This window comes from Lathyrus oleraceus, chromosome 6 (assembly GCF_024323335.1).
Source record: "Lathyrus oleraceus cultivar Zhongwan6 chromosome 6, CAAS_Psat_ZW6_1.0, whole genome shotgun sequence".
NCBI classification, from domain to species: Eukaryota; Viridiplantae; Streptophyta; class Magnoliopsida; order Fabales; family Fabaceae; genus Lathyrus; species Lathyrus oleraceus.
The window spans coordinates 970681-987719 of NC_066584.1; the positions used below are offsets into that span (position 1 = coordinate 970681).

At 36.4% G+C, this 17039-nt stretch overlaps 1 long non-coding RNA gene and 1 pseudogene across 1 annotated transcript; one reads left to right on the forward strand and one right to left on the reverse strand.

Annotated features, from left to right (window-relative positions):
- The first annotated feature begins 3300 nt into the window (after positions 1-3300).
- On the forward strand, positions 3301-5815 carry LOC127097103 (uncharacterized). Its single transcript, XR_007792918.1, has 2 exons — positions 3301-3813; positions 5449-5815. It is a non-coding gene; the product is annotated as an uncharacterized LOC127097103 (long non-coding RNA).
- Positions 5816-11584: 5769 nt separating this feature from the next.
- Positions 11585-11684, reverse strand: LOC127098843 (uncharacterized; annotated as a pseudogene).
- Between the last annotated feature and the right edge of the window lie 5355 nt (positions 11685-17039).

Here is a 17039-nt window from a genome sequence, read left to right on the forward strand (position 1 = left end):
GAATTGCACGAGCGTGTGGATGGCCATGATGTTGACTGCAGTGTTGAGAACTCCTAGGATATTACCATAGCTCTTATTGAAATCATCCTTGTTGTCAAGAATCTGACGGGTCCCCAATCCTCTCAAAGCCTTCAACTATGATTCCACAAACTTGTAATTGTGCATGCTTCTTTTGCCAGTACTCATTTTCTTCTTGAATAATCAATAAAGGCTAAGCTCTTGGGTTCCTTGAAAATGCACATGCAAAAGTTAATTTTGATATGATGTAATGTAATGATATACGACATCATAGATTCAGAGGTTCGTCACATTCTGGATAATCTGCATATAGTTCTCGAAGTAGGTTCAAAGGTTCGATGTATACATGATGATCGAGGTATGTAGGGTCTTACTTTCCTATAAAAACCTAATATCCCCTCACAAGTAGTTCTAGTCTTCAAAGGTCATCCCTAAAAGGCCTCCCATAGTCATAGATCCAAACGAAAATACCTTTCCGTAGAAAATTCTTGCAGGACAAAGGTACTTCCAAGTGAATCTAGTATGGGTGTGGGTGTCGTGTCAACCTAACACGTGAAATACATGTCAACACGACTATCCACGATTATATCATGTGTTTATACTCAAGCTCAGGTATAGAGCTTTTTTCTCATGTAACATCATCACATCCCAACAACAAAGAACATAGTAGATATCTAGAGTATGGTGAATATATAAAGCAATAAAGAATGCAATATAATGAAATAATGATAAAGAAAGTAAAATAGTAAAGATATAATACATGAAATAATGATAAATCAAGTAAAATAGTAAAGATAAACACCCCAAAAAATAAGGAAACAAACAAAATTAGGCTTGACTTGCTTATACACTCCCCAGCAGAGTCGCCAATTATCGTGCCGAGAAAAATACCTGAGCGCATCGCACACTCTAAGATACAACAAACTCTCCACCGAACTTTATTTATTCTCGAAGGAAATGGAGAATATCGACAAAACCCAAGGGGGGAGAAAAAGGGTAAGGAATTTGGTTATACAAGGGGGTGGTATTAACACCCATCACATTTGTTATACTTAACGGGAACCATTTTGATCGTTCTTTGCATGGATGGGTGTTACAATATAAAGGTTATTTGTAAAAGAGGAAAAATAAGTTTTAATTAGTGTGCTTGCCAAGGATTCGAACCCTCGTGCCTATGTATTCTCATAGTGCAATGACAAAATCAGAGCTCTACAGTTCGGGTAGAAAAAGCATATTTGTTGGTTGATTTTAGGGAACAGTTATAATCGTATCCTAGACATGTGTAGATGTTAGCTAATTCTAAGTCTTGTTCGGGTGCTATAAGCTTTTAGTCTGACTGCTAAGGAATAGATTATAACAGTTATTTTCACAAAAAAGAAATAAAATTGTTTTAGAAAAAATTATGTGATAAAAGAAAAAGAAAGAGTTGCTTGATTTGAATGCAAAAGAAATTTCTTAAATTGAAAATGTTGTGAAATGTAAGCAGAAAAGTGGTAAAATGAGGAAATTGTTGTGTATTTGAACCAAATGTTGTGTTGTTTGAACCCATAAGGTAGGTGTATCTGAACCAAAGAGTGTGGCGTTAACCAATAGATGGTATGGCCAAAGAGAAAAAAGAGTGTGGCGTTAAGCAATAGATGGTGTAGCTAAAGAGGAAAAAGTGTGGCATTAACTAATAAATGGTGTGGCCAAAGATAAAAAGAGTGTAGCGTTAACCAATAGATGGTGTGGCTAAAGAGAAAAAAAAGAATATGGCGTTAACCAGTAGATGGTGTGGCCAAAGAGAAAAAGAGTATGGATTTAACCAATAGATGGTGTGACAAAAGAGAAAAAAGGGTTTTACCTAAGCACATGGCTTACAGGTCAATACATGAAGGTGTTTGGTTCAGAGATGGGTGTTTAACCATGAGTTGATTAACCCAAAGAATGTATGGATGTCAAAGAGAATGTTGTGTTTGGTCCAAAGAGACAAGTGTTATTGATGAAGATTGTTGCAGTGTGATTTATAGGGAAAAAGACTTGAAAGCTATTTAATTTGAATTGCACTAAACTCTATGAATGGAGGTGAATACTTTGAACAACTGAGTCAGGTGTCCCGTATCCAAAGATATTCAAAATAAGGATAGGAATACTTCCTCTGATTCATTATCCACTACTTAAGTCTCATGGCATACAGTTCATATCATAACTAATAAGTGTTGAAGAAGAATCTTTTGTTGTGCTTGAAGGGTGAAGTAGTGATCCAACTTTGATGTCCCGAGTCTTCAAAATCTTGATTGTGAAGTGTGGTATGTGGGGGAGAAGACTTGGCAATTATTTGACTTGAATTACACTAAAATCTATGTGTAAAGATGAATACTTTGAACAACTAGGTCAGGCGTCCCGTATCCAAAGGTATCCAAAATGAGGATAGGAATACTCCATCTCATCCATTCTCTACTACTTAAGGCTCGTAACGCGCAATTCTCATGATAGATGGCAAGTGTTAAAAGATGAATCTTTTTTTTGTACTTCAATGATGAAGCAATGATCCAGTCTTGAAGTCTAGAGTCCCGAAGGTTTGCATGATGTCTTGAGCTTGTGTTTGCTTGACTTGAGATCCAATGCAGTGTCAATGTAAAAACTAATCCTATCAAGTGACCAAGAGGATTATGATCACTTGATTGGATAGGGGAATCAGATAAATCAAGTGATTAGTTGATTAAAGAGGGATTTGATCAACCCAATCAATCAGGGATATGGTCAGGAAATACAAGCACATGGATTTTTATTAAGGACTAAAATCATAAAGAAATTAAAGTAGTAACATGCATATCAATTTCTAAATAATGAGCTAAAATTAAAATTAACTAATCAAGTGCTAATGAAAACCTAATGTTAACATGTTTATTAATTTTAATTGTCTAATTGGAAATTAAATCTAAGAGTCACACCTAATTAGATCCTAATTAACTAACATGCATTATTTTTATTTTTATTTTTTAAAGTAATTTTCCTCCTCTAAAAAAATGAAAATGTGTTAAAAAAAAATAAGCCTTAAAATGTGTATTAACTAAAATGTACTAAAATGGATAAAAAAAATGCATAAAAAAAACCAAATGATGAAAAAAAAGTTAAAACTAAAGGAAAGTGGCACACATCAGGTGTGTGTGCATTGGACTGGGGTGTATATGCAGCAAAAGAAGACTGCTGGGCTCAGTTCAGAAAGCCCAGTAGCCCTTTGTCAATACATCAACTCAAAAGAGATGGTGTGAGGCTGTATGTGGGGTGTGGATAACAAATGTGATGGGCATGCAATGGCCTTAGGCCCAAGCCACAAATCCAAGAGAGGTGGAAGGTTTCAGAATGCATTTCATTTCAGTCTTCACTCCGATCACGTCCATGAGCTAGGTCATCGTATAACTCACCTGAGCCACAACGTCGCCGCACCGAAAATCATCTCCGACGGAGGAGGAGGTCCAAACACAGTTAAACCTACATCATCCGACTTGTTTTTGCTCTCTCTTTCACAAGCTCAACCTAACTTTTCTCAATTCCTAGCCAAAACTCCAAATTGAACAGAAATTTCTATGAACCCAACATTTCAAGTTAAAATTAAATGCCACGGAGGAGGAATCAAAGCCTAAAATGTTAGGCCTGTGATTCCACTTATCTAATTCTACATTATGGTAACTTGTTTGAGGCAAAAAGAAGAATGAAACGGAAAATCACCAACCTTCAGGGTCGAGGCTCACCCTGGTGATTGCTGCAGATTGAAGAAGATGGTTGAGAAGAGAAAACCAGAGATTTGGTCAGGTATGTGCTGCGAATTCTTACACTCTTTATCTTGCCACAACTTCTTCTTATTATTATTCTTCAGAGTGTAGTCTGTAGGTTGTGCTATGGTTGTTGCTCTGTGTTGCATGAGAGTAGAGAGGATTTAGAGGCATGTTGAATTTGCAGAGAGGGAGAGAAATCTCAGAGAATTTGGAATGGATTGAGAGTGATTTCAGGAAGGGTGATTGTGAGTGAAGATGAATGTGATTATATACAGTGTGATTGGTGATGTTTGAATAGTGATAATGAATTTATAGAGTTTGAATGTAACAAACTCGGGAAAAGCTTGGGCAATAAGGTTAACAGAGTTAGGGAAAAGTTAGTTGTTAATTGAATTTATGAAGAAATTGGTTTAGGTTGTAACTATATTAGCATCTGTTAGATGTTAGTTGAATGGGTTAGTGGAGTTAGAACGAAATTGAAACTGAAAATGATGTTAACGTTGTTATTCTAGGGATGTTAGTGAGTTAAGTTAGTTATTGTTAGAGTGAATTAAAGTTAATGTTATGGACCAACAATTAAGTTAGTTATGAAGTGATTTGAACCACTTATAGTTAATGTTAATTGGAAATGAATTGGTGTTGAATCATGTTAGTAACTGAGTTGATATGAATCAATCAATTAGAAATTAGTTGGTAATGTGGCATTATAACTGTGTCAATGAATTAATGGGTTGTTAATTGGAAAATATTAATTTTAACGATGTTTGAATTGTTATTTGTGGATTGTGTGAACTATGATTGTTGTGTTAACCAATGAACAAGTTCAAATGGCATTGTTAGTTATGAGTTGTTAGTAGGAACGTTGATGTTAGAATAAGAATGTGTTGAAGTTAGAACTTTTAGTGGAATTGAAATTTTATTGAACTGTTAGAAGAAATGTTAGCATTTTGTTAGGTTAGTCATATTAGATTAGTTAGTACAGTTAGAAGGTTTGAGTTGTTAGAAGTAAATTAGTTATAAACTGTTACAAAGCAAATTGGATTGCATCAGTTAGTGTAATTAGTTATATCAGTTCAAAGTGAATCTGTTAGATTTGAATTTGAAGTATCTTGAACAATATCTGAATTTTTAGAATGCTAGTTACATGAGGTTGATGTTAGTTAATTGGAATTCAAATTGGAATTTTTATGCTTGTTAGATGTGGAATTTGAATTGAGATAGGTTATGTTGTTAATGTTGTGCTAAAATGTGATGCTAGTTATGTTATGATGTATGCTGCTAATTGGTTTGAAAACTAGTTATAGTTAGTAGATTGGTTAGTGTAAATGGTGAGGAAATGTGAATGAATGAGCTAAGTGAAAGTTAGTTAAAATGTTGAATGCTATGCAAATTAGTAGTCTATGTTAGAATTGGCATGGAATTGACTGCTTAAAATTGAACTATTGATGCAAGATGAATAGTGTAATGCTTTTATTGCATAGGAATTAGCCATTAGTTTGGTGTTTGAATCAATGTAGACTTGTCATGATATGCTTGGGTTTGTTGAGTTTGGAGCATGACTTACTTGATTGTGCATGTATATGTGTAGATTGTTTAAATGTTAGTGGGATATGAATGCAATGAGTGTGTATATATGTAAATGATATGCTGGCTATGTGTATTATTTTTGCAGGGTTGTCACGCATATGATGAGAAGAGACTAGGCTTGGCATGGACTTAAGGCATGGCATGAGGAGATTTATGGCATATGAAGAAAATTTTAATGGCTTGCAATTAAAGGAAAGGGTAAGATTAGGGTTTAGGAATAGGACTAGGTAGTTAACATTTATCAACTGTTTAACAAAAAAATCAACAGTTGACCAAAGTCATCTGTAGGTAAAAAATGAAATCTTGTGTAATTGGTTTTGTAATTTGGATTTGCAATGTAAAATGGATGTTTTGATAATGAAAAATGGCCTTAGGTGAAATGTCTTGTATGTAAAGTAACTTTTCTCCCTGGTTTGAATATTTGAGCTTGAATTTAAAATGGCCTTGAATGACTTCTTGATCCTTACTCTTGACTAAAAATCAAATCAAGAATCAAACAAAAGTCAATAATAATCACTAAGTAGGCTTTATATGAAGAAAAAATGATCACCAAACCTCCAAGATCTACGGTCCTATGTTGCAATCGAAGGCCCAAGTATGAGCATTAGCGTTCCACAAAGGTTAATTCACAAGGAATGCACCAAACATCCTTGTTGTGCCAAAATAATCAAGACTAGCATTAGTTTGATCCACCAGCTTTGTACCATAAATATCAAGACCCTTAGAAACAATGATGTTTGCTTAAACATGTAATGATTATGAGCATGCAGGTGAAATGAGGCACGGGTCAGATAAAATGATAAAAATATATAAGGAAAATTTTAGGGTAAGGGTATGATGGAATCATAATGTTTAAATTAAACCATCAAGCATGTATTTTTCATTTTTTGCATAACCTGTATTGTAAGCATTCAACCTAATTGACATTTTCGTTTTTGATACATTTTCAATTTCTAACTGATTCATTAAGTCACTTTTCACTTCATGGGTAAATTCCCTAAGCATTCATTGTAATTCATTTCCACACATACACTTTGAGTCATACTTCCCTTTTTATTCATGGTCTTTCAATCCATATATAAGGTTCAAAAGTCACTAAAAGTCTCTTTACATTTACATGACTTCACTTTACATCACTTTATGTTATTACAAGCATATTACATAGTTTCCATACACAAAAGAACAAAAATAATTCCAAACTCTTCAATAGTTTTCATTCATACTCCATTCTTGACCATGCTTGTTCATGCTCCATTACCATGTAACATGTTGCAAAGAAAACGATAGAAAACAAGTTAGAAATTACATTTAGTTCTAAGATTCAACACTTACATAATACATTCAAATGCATATTAATGAACAAAATTCAACATCATGGAAATTTATAAATACTCATGAAAAGTCATATTAAATTCATACCATTTACTTCTAAAATTCAGCACATGCAGATACATTCATATCATATACAAAATCATGCAAAAGCCAGTCAAATTCAATGTTAAGTAATAAAAATTAAGCATGTTATGCATATGACATAAATATAAATCACATACTATGCATCATTCCCATCCCATTTCTATACGACAAGTAAAACCCCATAAATCATGTGTATTAAAAAAATACAGCATTCGTATAATACATCATTTCACCATGAACATCAATTCAAATGCATCTATAAGTCATTCATTCATGCCATGTAAATACCCAAGCATGTATTCAAGTGTTGCCATGTAAATTTATTCAATTTTCCTCACATTCATTAAAAATTCAGCATATATACATACATGTAAAGTCACATATATCCATGCTTTAACCATCCTAACTACCTTAAACTTCCACTAACTAACTTCTAACCAATTTGGGCAATTGCCCAAAGTGCCCAAAACAACCCCAACTAACTTCTAACTCATTCTCAACCTCTACGCATCCCTCACCTAGCTTTATATAATCATTCATCATTCACCCATCAAAGGGGGGTTCTTCTTCACTTTTTGATTCCACTCATTTTTCACTTTCTCTCAAGTTTTCACTCTCCATTATCCAACTTTCTCTCATTAGAGCTTAAATCCATGATTGTTGAAGCTTCTCATTGAAGCTTCAATCAAATTGAGCATAAACCTTTACCACACTTCACATCATTTTTTTCATGATTCAAGCATTGAAAAGTGGCAAAAGAATCAACAACAACAAGAAAACAAAGGGGGTGAGGAAGAGATAAAGAGGAATTGAATAAGAAGAATTAACAAGTGAACGCAAAGAATTGCTTACCGTATTGAATTTGCGTCGCCCTTGAAGAACCATCGGAGAGTCTCCGATCGGTAAGCCTCAAACTTTACTTATCATTCAATGAATTCTTGCTTGCTTATGGCTTCTATGCTTGCTTGTTTGAGTTATCTTTGTATGCTTGTTTATGTATTTTCCTTGATTTTAATCTTGAGTGGACGATTATCGTGAGAATCCAAACCTTGCCATGAACACAAACCATGGGAAATTCAACATCTTATCAATACCAAAACTTGACCTCCTTCATCACTAACTTCAACCTTCATCAAATTCACCATAAACCGCAAGAAACAACACCAAGAATCGCTAGTATAACTCTTGCCAATACCAAATCAAAACCCGATTGAAAAGTCATAACCATTAGAGGAATCGCCAAGATGCAAAACCGTGAGTGAAAAGAATCCCTAAAAGGAACCAAAACAAGTCAAAAATGGAAAAAACTTGGTTTAAGCGTTTTACCGAACATTTGGTGTGCAGTTGCAAAATGTCAAAAACATTAACCAATTCACAATGGAAAATGAAGCTCAATTCCGTAATAAAGATAAATAACAACCTTGCAACAAATCTATAGAAGAAATTGAAACAGAGGAGGAGGAGAAGAAATTGCAACGCAAAATTTCGACTCGAAAATCTGAACTCATAACCAAATCAAAGTTGTGGTTGAAACAACTTCGAACCAGAACCGTGAAACAACTCCAAACTGAGTTGAATGCACAACCATTTTTGAGTTGATCATAAGCAAAACACAATTCTGAATCTAGACAAAATTTTGAACCAAAATCATACGACCAGAACTTCGAATTTGAAACCAATTCTGAGTCGAAACAGAGTGAAGTTCCAAACTGGAACATATTGAGCCTTGAGCGATGATGGTGGTGAAAAGTGGGAAATCGTGCGATTTTGCATTTTTTTTATGTCATATCCAAAATTTTCCCTCCTTTTTTCAATTTTGTTTAGCTTTATGCTTATTTCATCTATATATCCATATGCCCTAATCATCCATCATAACACATTAGTTTACAACTGCATTTTCAAATAAGCATCATTGATTCAAAGGAACTGGTTATTTATGATACAAAGATGGTGGATTAAGCTTATGTTATGTCTTGACTATTTTGGCACAATAGTGATGTTTGTTCATTCCTTATGGATTAATGCTGGTGGAACCCTAGCTTTTGATCTTTGACACTTATGGATCATGTGGTTTTCATCTTGATCTTGGGATTAATTGTAGAACCATAATTCATGGAATGTGGTCCTTAATTACTGGGGATTTCATCATACTATTGATCTTCAGAATCAATTGTCAAGTGTGATTTTGGTCAAGCAGAGGGAAACTTTAGGTTTGATTATATGTAAACCATGAAATCTTGCATGGTTATTTGTTTGATTGTTTATTTTGTCCAAAGAATTGATATTCAAGATTCATTCATAAAGGTAATTCCAGTCATAGTTAAGGCCAACTTCAAATTCAAGAGGATGAATGTTCAACATCAAAATCAAATTTGGAAGGTGATAACACGAAATTATATCACATTTTAAGACTTAATTCAATTAGATTATATTATCATTCACTTTAGTTTATCTCATTTTATCAGATATTATGCAGTATTTCCTTGCTATTTATGTCAGGTATCCATTTTGAAGCAAAAGTGAAAAAGGGAAGAAAAGGAGGTGTAGAAAGGAGTAAAAAGGAAACAAATATCAAAGACCAAGCCCAGCCCAAAGAAAGCGCACGTTGTGCCTGTGACGGGCGTCACAAGGGTTGTGACGAGCGTCACACTAAAAGCACCCCTGTGACGAGCGTCACACATGGTGTGACGAGCGTCACACCATTCCACTAGCTTTTTGGCGCAAGTCACGCCCTCAGAAGAATTGAAGAGACGTTGAGAGAGTTCGTGTCCTATGCCCACGCCGTGTATTTAGCCATGCTGAAGACTCGTGGGAAACAAAAAGCAGTTAGAAGCACTACTATAAATAGCTACATTAGAAACCTAAAAGGGTTCCGCTTCCTCTCCCCTCTTTTGCCGTCTACTCTGCCGAAGCTTTTCAAACCTTCTGTTTTAGCTTTTGCTTATTTTTCTTTTCCAGCATTGTTTATTTTATTTATTTCTTTTGCAAGCTTTACATTCTTTTTCCCTTGCAAATTTACCTTTCCCGTTTTAGCTTTTAGATATTTTTCGCATAATAGTTTCTACACCGGAAACTATTGTGCAACTTTATACCGGATTTAACCTTACGTTATATTCCAGTTTTATTTCCTTGATTTAATTTACTGTTTAATTGAAGAATCCAAGAACAAATCCTACCGGCTTGTGGTGGAGTGTTCAAGACTATTGTATTACGCATTCAGGTTCTTTAATCATTATTTAATATTTTGTTTTATTATTTATCTATATTATCTGCCTGGAATGAGTCTGTTTATGCATGATATAAATTCTTATTTATTTAGCATGTCTGGCTAATTCGCCTAGATATCGGTATGTAAAGTAAGCAGAATAAGGGATCAAGACTGAGTCGGTCTATCTAAACTTAAAATCAAAATCAATCTTTTTACGGTCTCAACTTACAGGTTTAATAACAAGATTTTTTACAAAAGTAAAAGACATAAAGAAGTTAAAATCAATAGAGCGAGAGTTTGAGGTTTTAACTGGACAGTGTAAGTTAGGCATTAATTCTAGATCAGGGCGAGAGCAAGTTTTAGAGTTAATTAAATTCTGACCTTTTCCAAAAAGTATTTTTAAAGATTGAATGTGAGGACGAGAGTTAAGCATTTGGATTTGATTATATAACCTAAGTCAACAGAGCGAGAGTTTGAGATAAGGGTGTTTAAAACGGTCAGTATTTTCTTAAAAAGAGTTTCTGCAACTTTATTGTTTTCAAAATATGGTTTTTGACTTAATTATAAGTGACAGCTACATTAATATAAAATCATGGTTTATTCAACAGAGCGAGAGTTTGAGATAAAACCTTTAACCAATAAAGTTAACCGAAACGATTCATTTTAAAACCAAGAAACCGACAAAGACTTGATTCCCTAGTTTTGACGAACTACATACCGATATCCGTTTCATTAATATTTAATCTAGATATTAGTTTAGCTCTTAGTTTTTCCCCAAACAATCAAACATTTTCACCTTAGATTTACGTAGTAACCTTAGATAACGGTATATCGATTCATAAGTCCCTGTGGGATCGATATCTTTTAAAACTACGCGATAGAACTGTGCACTTGCAGTTTGTATCCCATTCTCGACTCACCCAGTCGAGCGATCAAGTTTTTGGCGCCGTTGCCGGGGACTTTTTATTCAATCGATATCGTAACTCTTCCGTTACGCTGTAGAGACTAAGGTTTCTTTTTTCTTCTATTTTCTTTCTTTCGTTGATTTGTATGCCACGCACTCGCTCACAAGGCGAACCGCTCTATTTACGAATCAACGATATCGAACTATATCTCCGAGTCTTACGACGAATTCGGGAATATTGTGCTGCGAACAATCTCCCTCCTGTAGACCTTCCTGATTTCAAAAACATTTTTTCTTCGATACCCGAGATGGCAGAACCAGCTCGTGCTCTTAGAGATTACGCCGCTCCATCGCAAGATGAACCGCATTCAAGTATTGCTCCGCCCGCAATCGAAGCAAACAACTTCGAACTCAAACCTTCGCTGTTGCAGGCTGTGCAACAGAACCAATTCTCTGGAAATCTTACCGAAGATCCAAACCTTCATTTATCCGTATTTGTCCAATACGCTGATACTGTTAAAGCTAATGGTGTCACTTCAGAGGCAATTCGACTTCGTCTTTTTCCTTTCTCATTAAGAGATAGCGCTAGAAGATGGCTTCAATCACTTCCTTCCAACTCAGTCACCACATGGAACGAGTTGAAGAAAGTTTTTCTTGCCCGATATTTTCCGCCAAGCAAAACAGCTATGTTAAGAGCCCAGATAAACGGATTTAAACAGAAAGACAACGAGTCTCTTTTCGAAGCATGGGAAAGATACAAGGACATGATGAGACTTTGCCCACACCATGGTTTGGAAGACTGGTTAGTAATTCACACATTTTATAATGGTCTCTTATACAATACAAGGTTAACAATAGACGCCGCTGCAGGTGGTGCACTAATGAACAAACCCTATGCTGATGCTTACCAGCTTATCGAGAGCATGGCCCAAAACCACTATCAGTGGGGGACCGAACGAACAACGGTGGAAAAACCTCAACCGAAAACTGGCATGTACGAGATAAGTAACCTTGATCACGTTAACGCAAAAGTGGATGCTTTGGTCCAGAAAATTGAAAGTTTAAATGTATCACCTCCAGCCGCCGTGGTTGCTATAACTCAGAATTGCGAGGTCTGTGGAATCCAAGGCCACACTCCTGCGGAATGTCAACTCTTGACTGGAATCCAAGCAGAGCAAGTAAACTATGCTCAAGGAAGCCCCTATTCGAATACCTATAACCCAAATTGGAAGAACCATCCAAACTTTTCATATAAGAGTAATAATGCTTTATACGCACCTGGACAGTCTCCAAATCAAGCCCCATCTATACCTCTGGGATATCAGAAACAGAATCCTAACAATAATACCCCTAGAAAATCCAACTTGGAAATCATGATGGAAAACTTTATAGCTTCCCAACAACAAACCAATAAAGATTTCTTAAACCAGAACATACACACTGGCGAACAACTTAAACAACTAGCAAGCAAAGTAGATGCCTTGGCTACCCATAACAAAATGCTAGAAACACAAATATCTCAAGTAGCTCAACAACAAGCACCTACTGCTGCCCCAACTGGTACATTCCCTGGACAGCCCCAACCCAATCCGAGAAGCCAAGCTCATGCAATTATATTAAGAAGTGGAACGGAAGTGGAAGGACCGTCTGACCCAAGGATAGAAAACCAAGACCCTAAGAAATCTACTGAGGAAAGTGAACCTAAGGAAAAGGAAGAGAGTAATAAGGAAACCCTAGAAAAGAAGGAACCTTATGTACCTCCACCACCTTACAAACCACCTATACCTTACCCTCAAAGGCTTGTTAAAACCAAAGATGTAGGCCAATTTAGAAAATTTGTTGATCTCCTTAAGCAATTAAACGTTACAATTCCGTTTACCGAAGCTATTACGCAGATGCCCTCATATGCTAAATTCTTAAAAGAAATTCTTTCTAATAAGAGGAAACTTGAGGATAGCGAAACCGTTACACTCCCTGCCGAATGTAGCGCTATAATCCAAAACATGCCCCCTAAACTCAAGGATCCGGGTAGTTTCTCTATACCCTGTCACATAGGAAAATTTGTCATCGACAAAGCCCTATGCGATTTAGGAGCCGGAATTAGCGTTATGCCTTTATCCATATGTAAGTGTCGCACCTCGAAAAAAATGGGGATACGACTTCAAAGCGAAGCGCGATCGCACGCTCGCAATGATGGACTGAACAGAGTCGCCACCGAACTTTATTTATTCCCAAAAATGGGAAAAGGAAAATATCGATAAAACCTCTAAAAGAAAGGATAAGATATGGTCATCGCAACCAATATCAGGGTTCGGGAGTCGATTACGCAAGGGGAAGGTATTAGCACCCCTCACGTCCGTTGTACTCAACGGGAACCATTAGGTCAGTTGTGTGCATTAATGTTAGTTTGAAATGTTAGGCTTTTCGAATTATTAGGTGGGAAAGAAAGAATAAAAGAGAGGAGAAATGTTTTTGGATTTTAATTATAAAATGGATAATTGAGAAGTTGGTTTAAATATCTATTTAAATAATAATAACAAATCAGTAAAAACCAAATTAAAAATCAAATTAATTTATTATTCATTTAAAATTACTTGGATATCCACTCTAACATTCATTTGGAAATAAAAATCAATTAGAGTTTTAATCATTAGTAAAAATAAATAATTAAGATTAAATTGACAATTGGAATTAAACTTAATTTGAAATTAAAATCAAATAAAAGGTCAAGATATTAAAATCCGTTTTATACTGATGAATGTATGCAAAATGCAAAAATAAAAAGAAAAAACGGAAAAATTTCGGGATCAAAATCGGGGTATGACAGTTGCCCCTATTTAAGTATCTTCGACTAGAGAATATGAAGCGGTACACTCTTCATATGATCATAGTGGGAGATGATTAAATACTAAAAAGACCCGGATTTTGATCCTGAATCCCCATGACATGATGTGATATGATATGATATGCCATGATATGCATGGATATGCATGGATGCATGACTCTTATTTTCTTTTTTTTTTATATTTCCTTTCCTGCTAGGGATATGGTGGACCCTTAGCGGGAGATGCTACTAGACAAACCAAACTGTGGGGAATGTTGATGATCCACAGGGAGACAGACAAATGGTAAGAAACAATCTTGTTGAGGAAACAGTCCTGCTGGAGAGTCAGACACACACTGGGAAGTATTCAAAGTGAGATTTGATAATCGATACTTAGAATACAAGGGATTTCGGTGGTAAGTTCACACATGACTTACTAAACCCGAATAAAGGAAAAGATGCTACAACAGGTTCATGTATGACCTGACAACGCTGGGGGATAATCAAGGAGAAAACTCTTCAGAACAGGTTCATGTATGACCTGATACCGGAATAGGGGTTCAACAAACAGGTTCATACATGACCTGAATGGGTATTGAACAAAGAATCTTCAGAGCAGGTTCAAGTATGACCTGACCCCGGAATAAAGGGTTCAATGACAGGTTCAAGATGACCTGAATAGGATTGAACAAAGAATCTTCAGAGTAGGTTCAAGCATGACCGGACCCCGGAATAGAAGGTTCAATGACAGGTTCAAGATGACCTGAATAGGATTGAACAAAGAATCTTCAGAGTAGGTTCAAGCATGACCGGACCCCGGAATAAAAAGGTTCAATGACAGGTTCGTACATGACCTGAATAGGATTGAACAAAGAATCTTCAGAGTAGGTTCAAGCATGACCGGACCCCGGAATAAAAAGGTTCAATGACAGGTTCGTACATGACCTGAATAGGATTGAACAAAGAATCTTCAGAATAGGTTCAAGCATGACCGGACCCCGGAATAAAAAGGTTCAATGACAGGTTCGTACATGACCTGAATAGGATTGAACAAAGAATCTTCAGAGTAGGTTCAAGCATGACCGGACCCCGGAATAAAAAGGTTCAATGACAGGTTCGTACATGACCTGAATAGGATTGAACAAAGAATCTTCAGAGTAGGTTCAAGCATGACCGGACCCCGGAATAAAAAGGTTCAATGACAGGTTCGTACATGACCTGAATAGGATTGAACAAAGAATCTTCAGAGTAGGTTCAAGCATGACCGGACCCCGGAATAAAAAGGTTCAATGACAGGTTCATACATGACCTGAATAGGATTGAACAAAGAATCTTCAGAGCAGGTTCAAGCATGACCGGACCCCGGAATAAAAAGGTTCAATGACAGGTTCATATAAGACCTGAATAGGATTGAACAAAGAATCTTCAGAGCAGGTTCAAGCATGACCGGACCCCGGAATAAAAAGGTTCAATGACAGGTTCATATAAGACCTGAATAGGATTGAACAAAGAATCTTCAGAGTAGGTTCAAGCATGACCGGACCCCGGAATAAAAAGGTTCAATGACAGGTTCATATAAGACCTGAATAGGATTGAACAAAGAATCTTCAGAGTAGGTTCAAGCATGACCGGACCCCGGAATAAAAAGGTTCAATGACAGGTTCATACATGACCTGAATAGGATTGAACAAAGAATCTTCAGAGTAGGTTCAAGCATGACCGGACCCCGGAATAAAAAGGTTCAATGACAGGTTCGTACATGACCTGAATAGGATTGAACAAAGAAAGGAAAAACTCTCCAGAGCAGGTTCAAGGATGGCCTGACCCCGGAATAACAACAATTGGACTCTGACCGTAAGCAATGGACTACAACCAGCTTTTAACGGATTTTGCCAACAACAATTGGACTTTGAAATGAGCGGGAAAACCGGATGTTGGTTTAAGGGCACTAAATACAGACTGGAATCAAAGGTCAAAGGATATAGGATCAACAACAAGACCTGGGTCAATGCAAAATGAGCACGAAGTACATTTCGGCTATGCATGATTTGAATTTCCTTTTATGCATGATATATGAATGATCATGATTTTGAGGATGCTGACACTTGGCAGACTGGGTGTTTGTAGGGACAGAGATTCTGATTCCTCAACACCAATAACTCGTACTCGTACAATCAACAGGCGCATCCATAGGAGCAACTATCATGAGTGACAGTTATAAATAACCAAAGGTCCATCCTCCTAGAGGATTCACAAGTTGTATTCCATGGGGACTTTTGTTGGTGATCCTGGAGCATTTATGCAAACTTTGAGCCTTTCGGGGAAACAAATGATTTTCCCTCGATTTTCACATGTATCAAAGTAAATTTGTTCTAAGTTTCAAATTCTTTTTCAAGTTTCAAAATTTCATTATTAACAAATAAATGACATTTTGCATAACAAAGAAAGTATAGATGAACACAAATTAACAATGATTGGGAAAACTGGTATTTTATTCAAGAATGGTAGCACACCAATGGCGTAGCTCCATAGAGTGTTACAAAATTTTTTTTTGAAAATGGCAATAAGGAAAGGTTTACATTGAATTCAGTGACCACTAACATCCTTAATAGGTATGATTCCCCCAAAAACCTTGCTTCTAAGGGGAGTGACTGGATTAATCTTCCACCTCAAATTCTTCGGTGTAAATCAGTAACAACTGATGCAGTTTATGCCTTTGTGCCCCTAACTTTTGCCTGGATCGCCCTTTCGGGTTTTCAATCCACCGGGACGCTCTTTTTTGCCTAAGTCGTCTTTTCAGGTTTTCAACTTAGCGAGCTACCATTTTTATTCATCCCTAACTTTTGCCTGGACCGCCCTTTCGGGTTTTCAGTCCACCGGGATACCCTTTTTTTGCCTAAATCGCCCTTTCAGGTTTTCGATTTAGCGGGTTTTTATTAGGCATAGTATTTTTTAACTGCATCGGAGTTCACGGGATGTGAGAGTTCTTCATCATCCATAGTTGTGAGAATCAAGGCTCCTCCGGAGAAAACTTTCTTTACAACATATGGGCCTTCATAATTGGGAGTCCACTTCCCACGTGAGTCCTTGTGTATTGGCAAGATCTTCTTAAGCACGAGGTCTCCTTCTCTGAATTCCCGAACACGTACTTTCTTGTCAAAAGCCCTTTTAAGCCGTTTTTGGTATAATTGTCCATGGCACAAAGAAGTCAATCGCTTCTCATCTACGAGGTTCAACTGATCAAATCTGTTTTGAATCCACTCAGCCTCTTCTAGCTTGGTCTCCATCAAGATTCTCATTGAAGGTATCTCTACTTCAATTGGG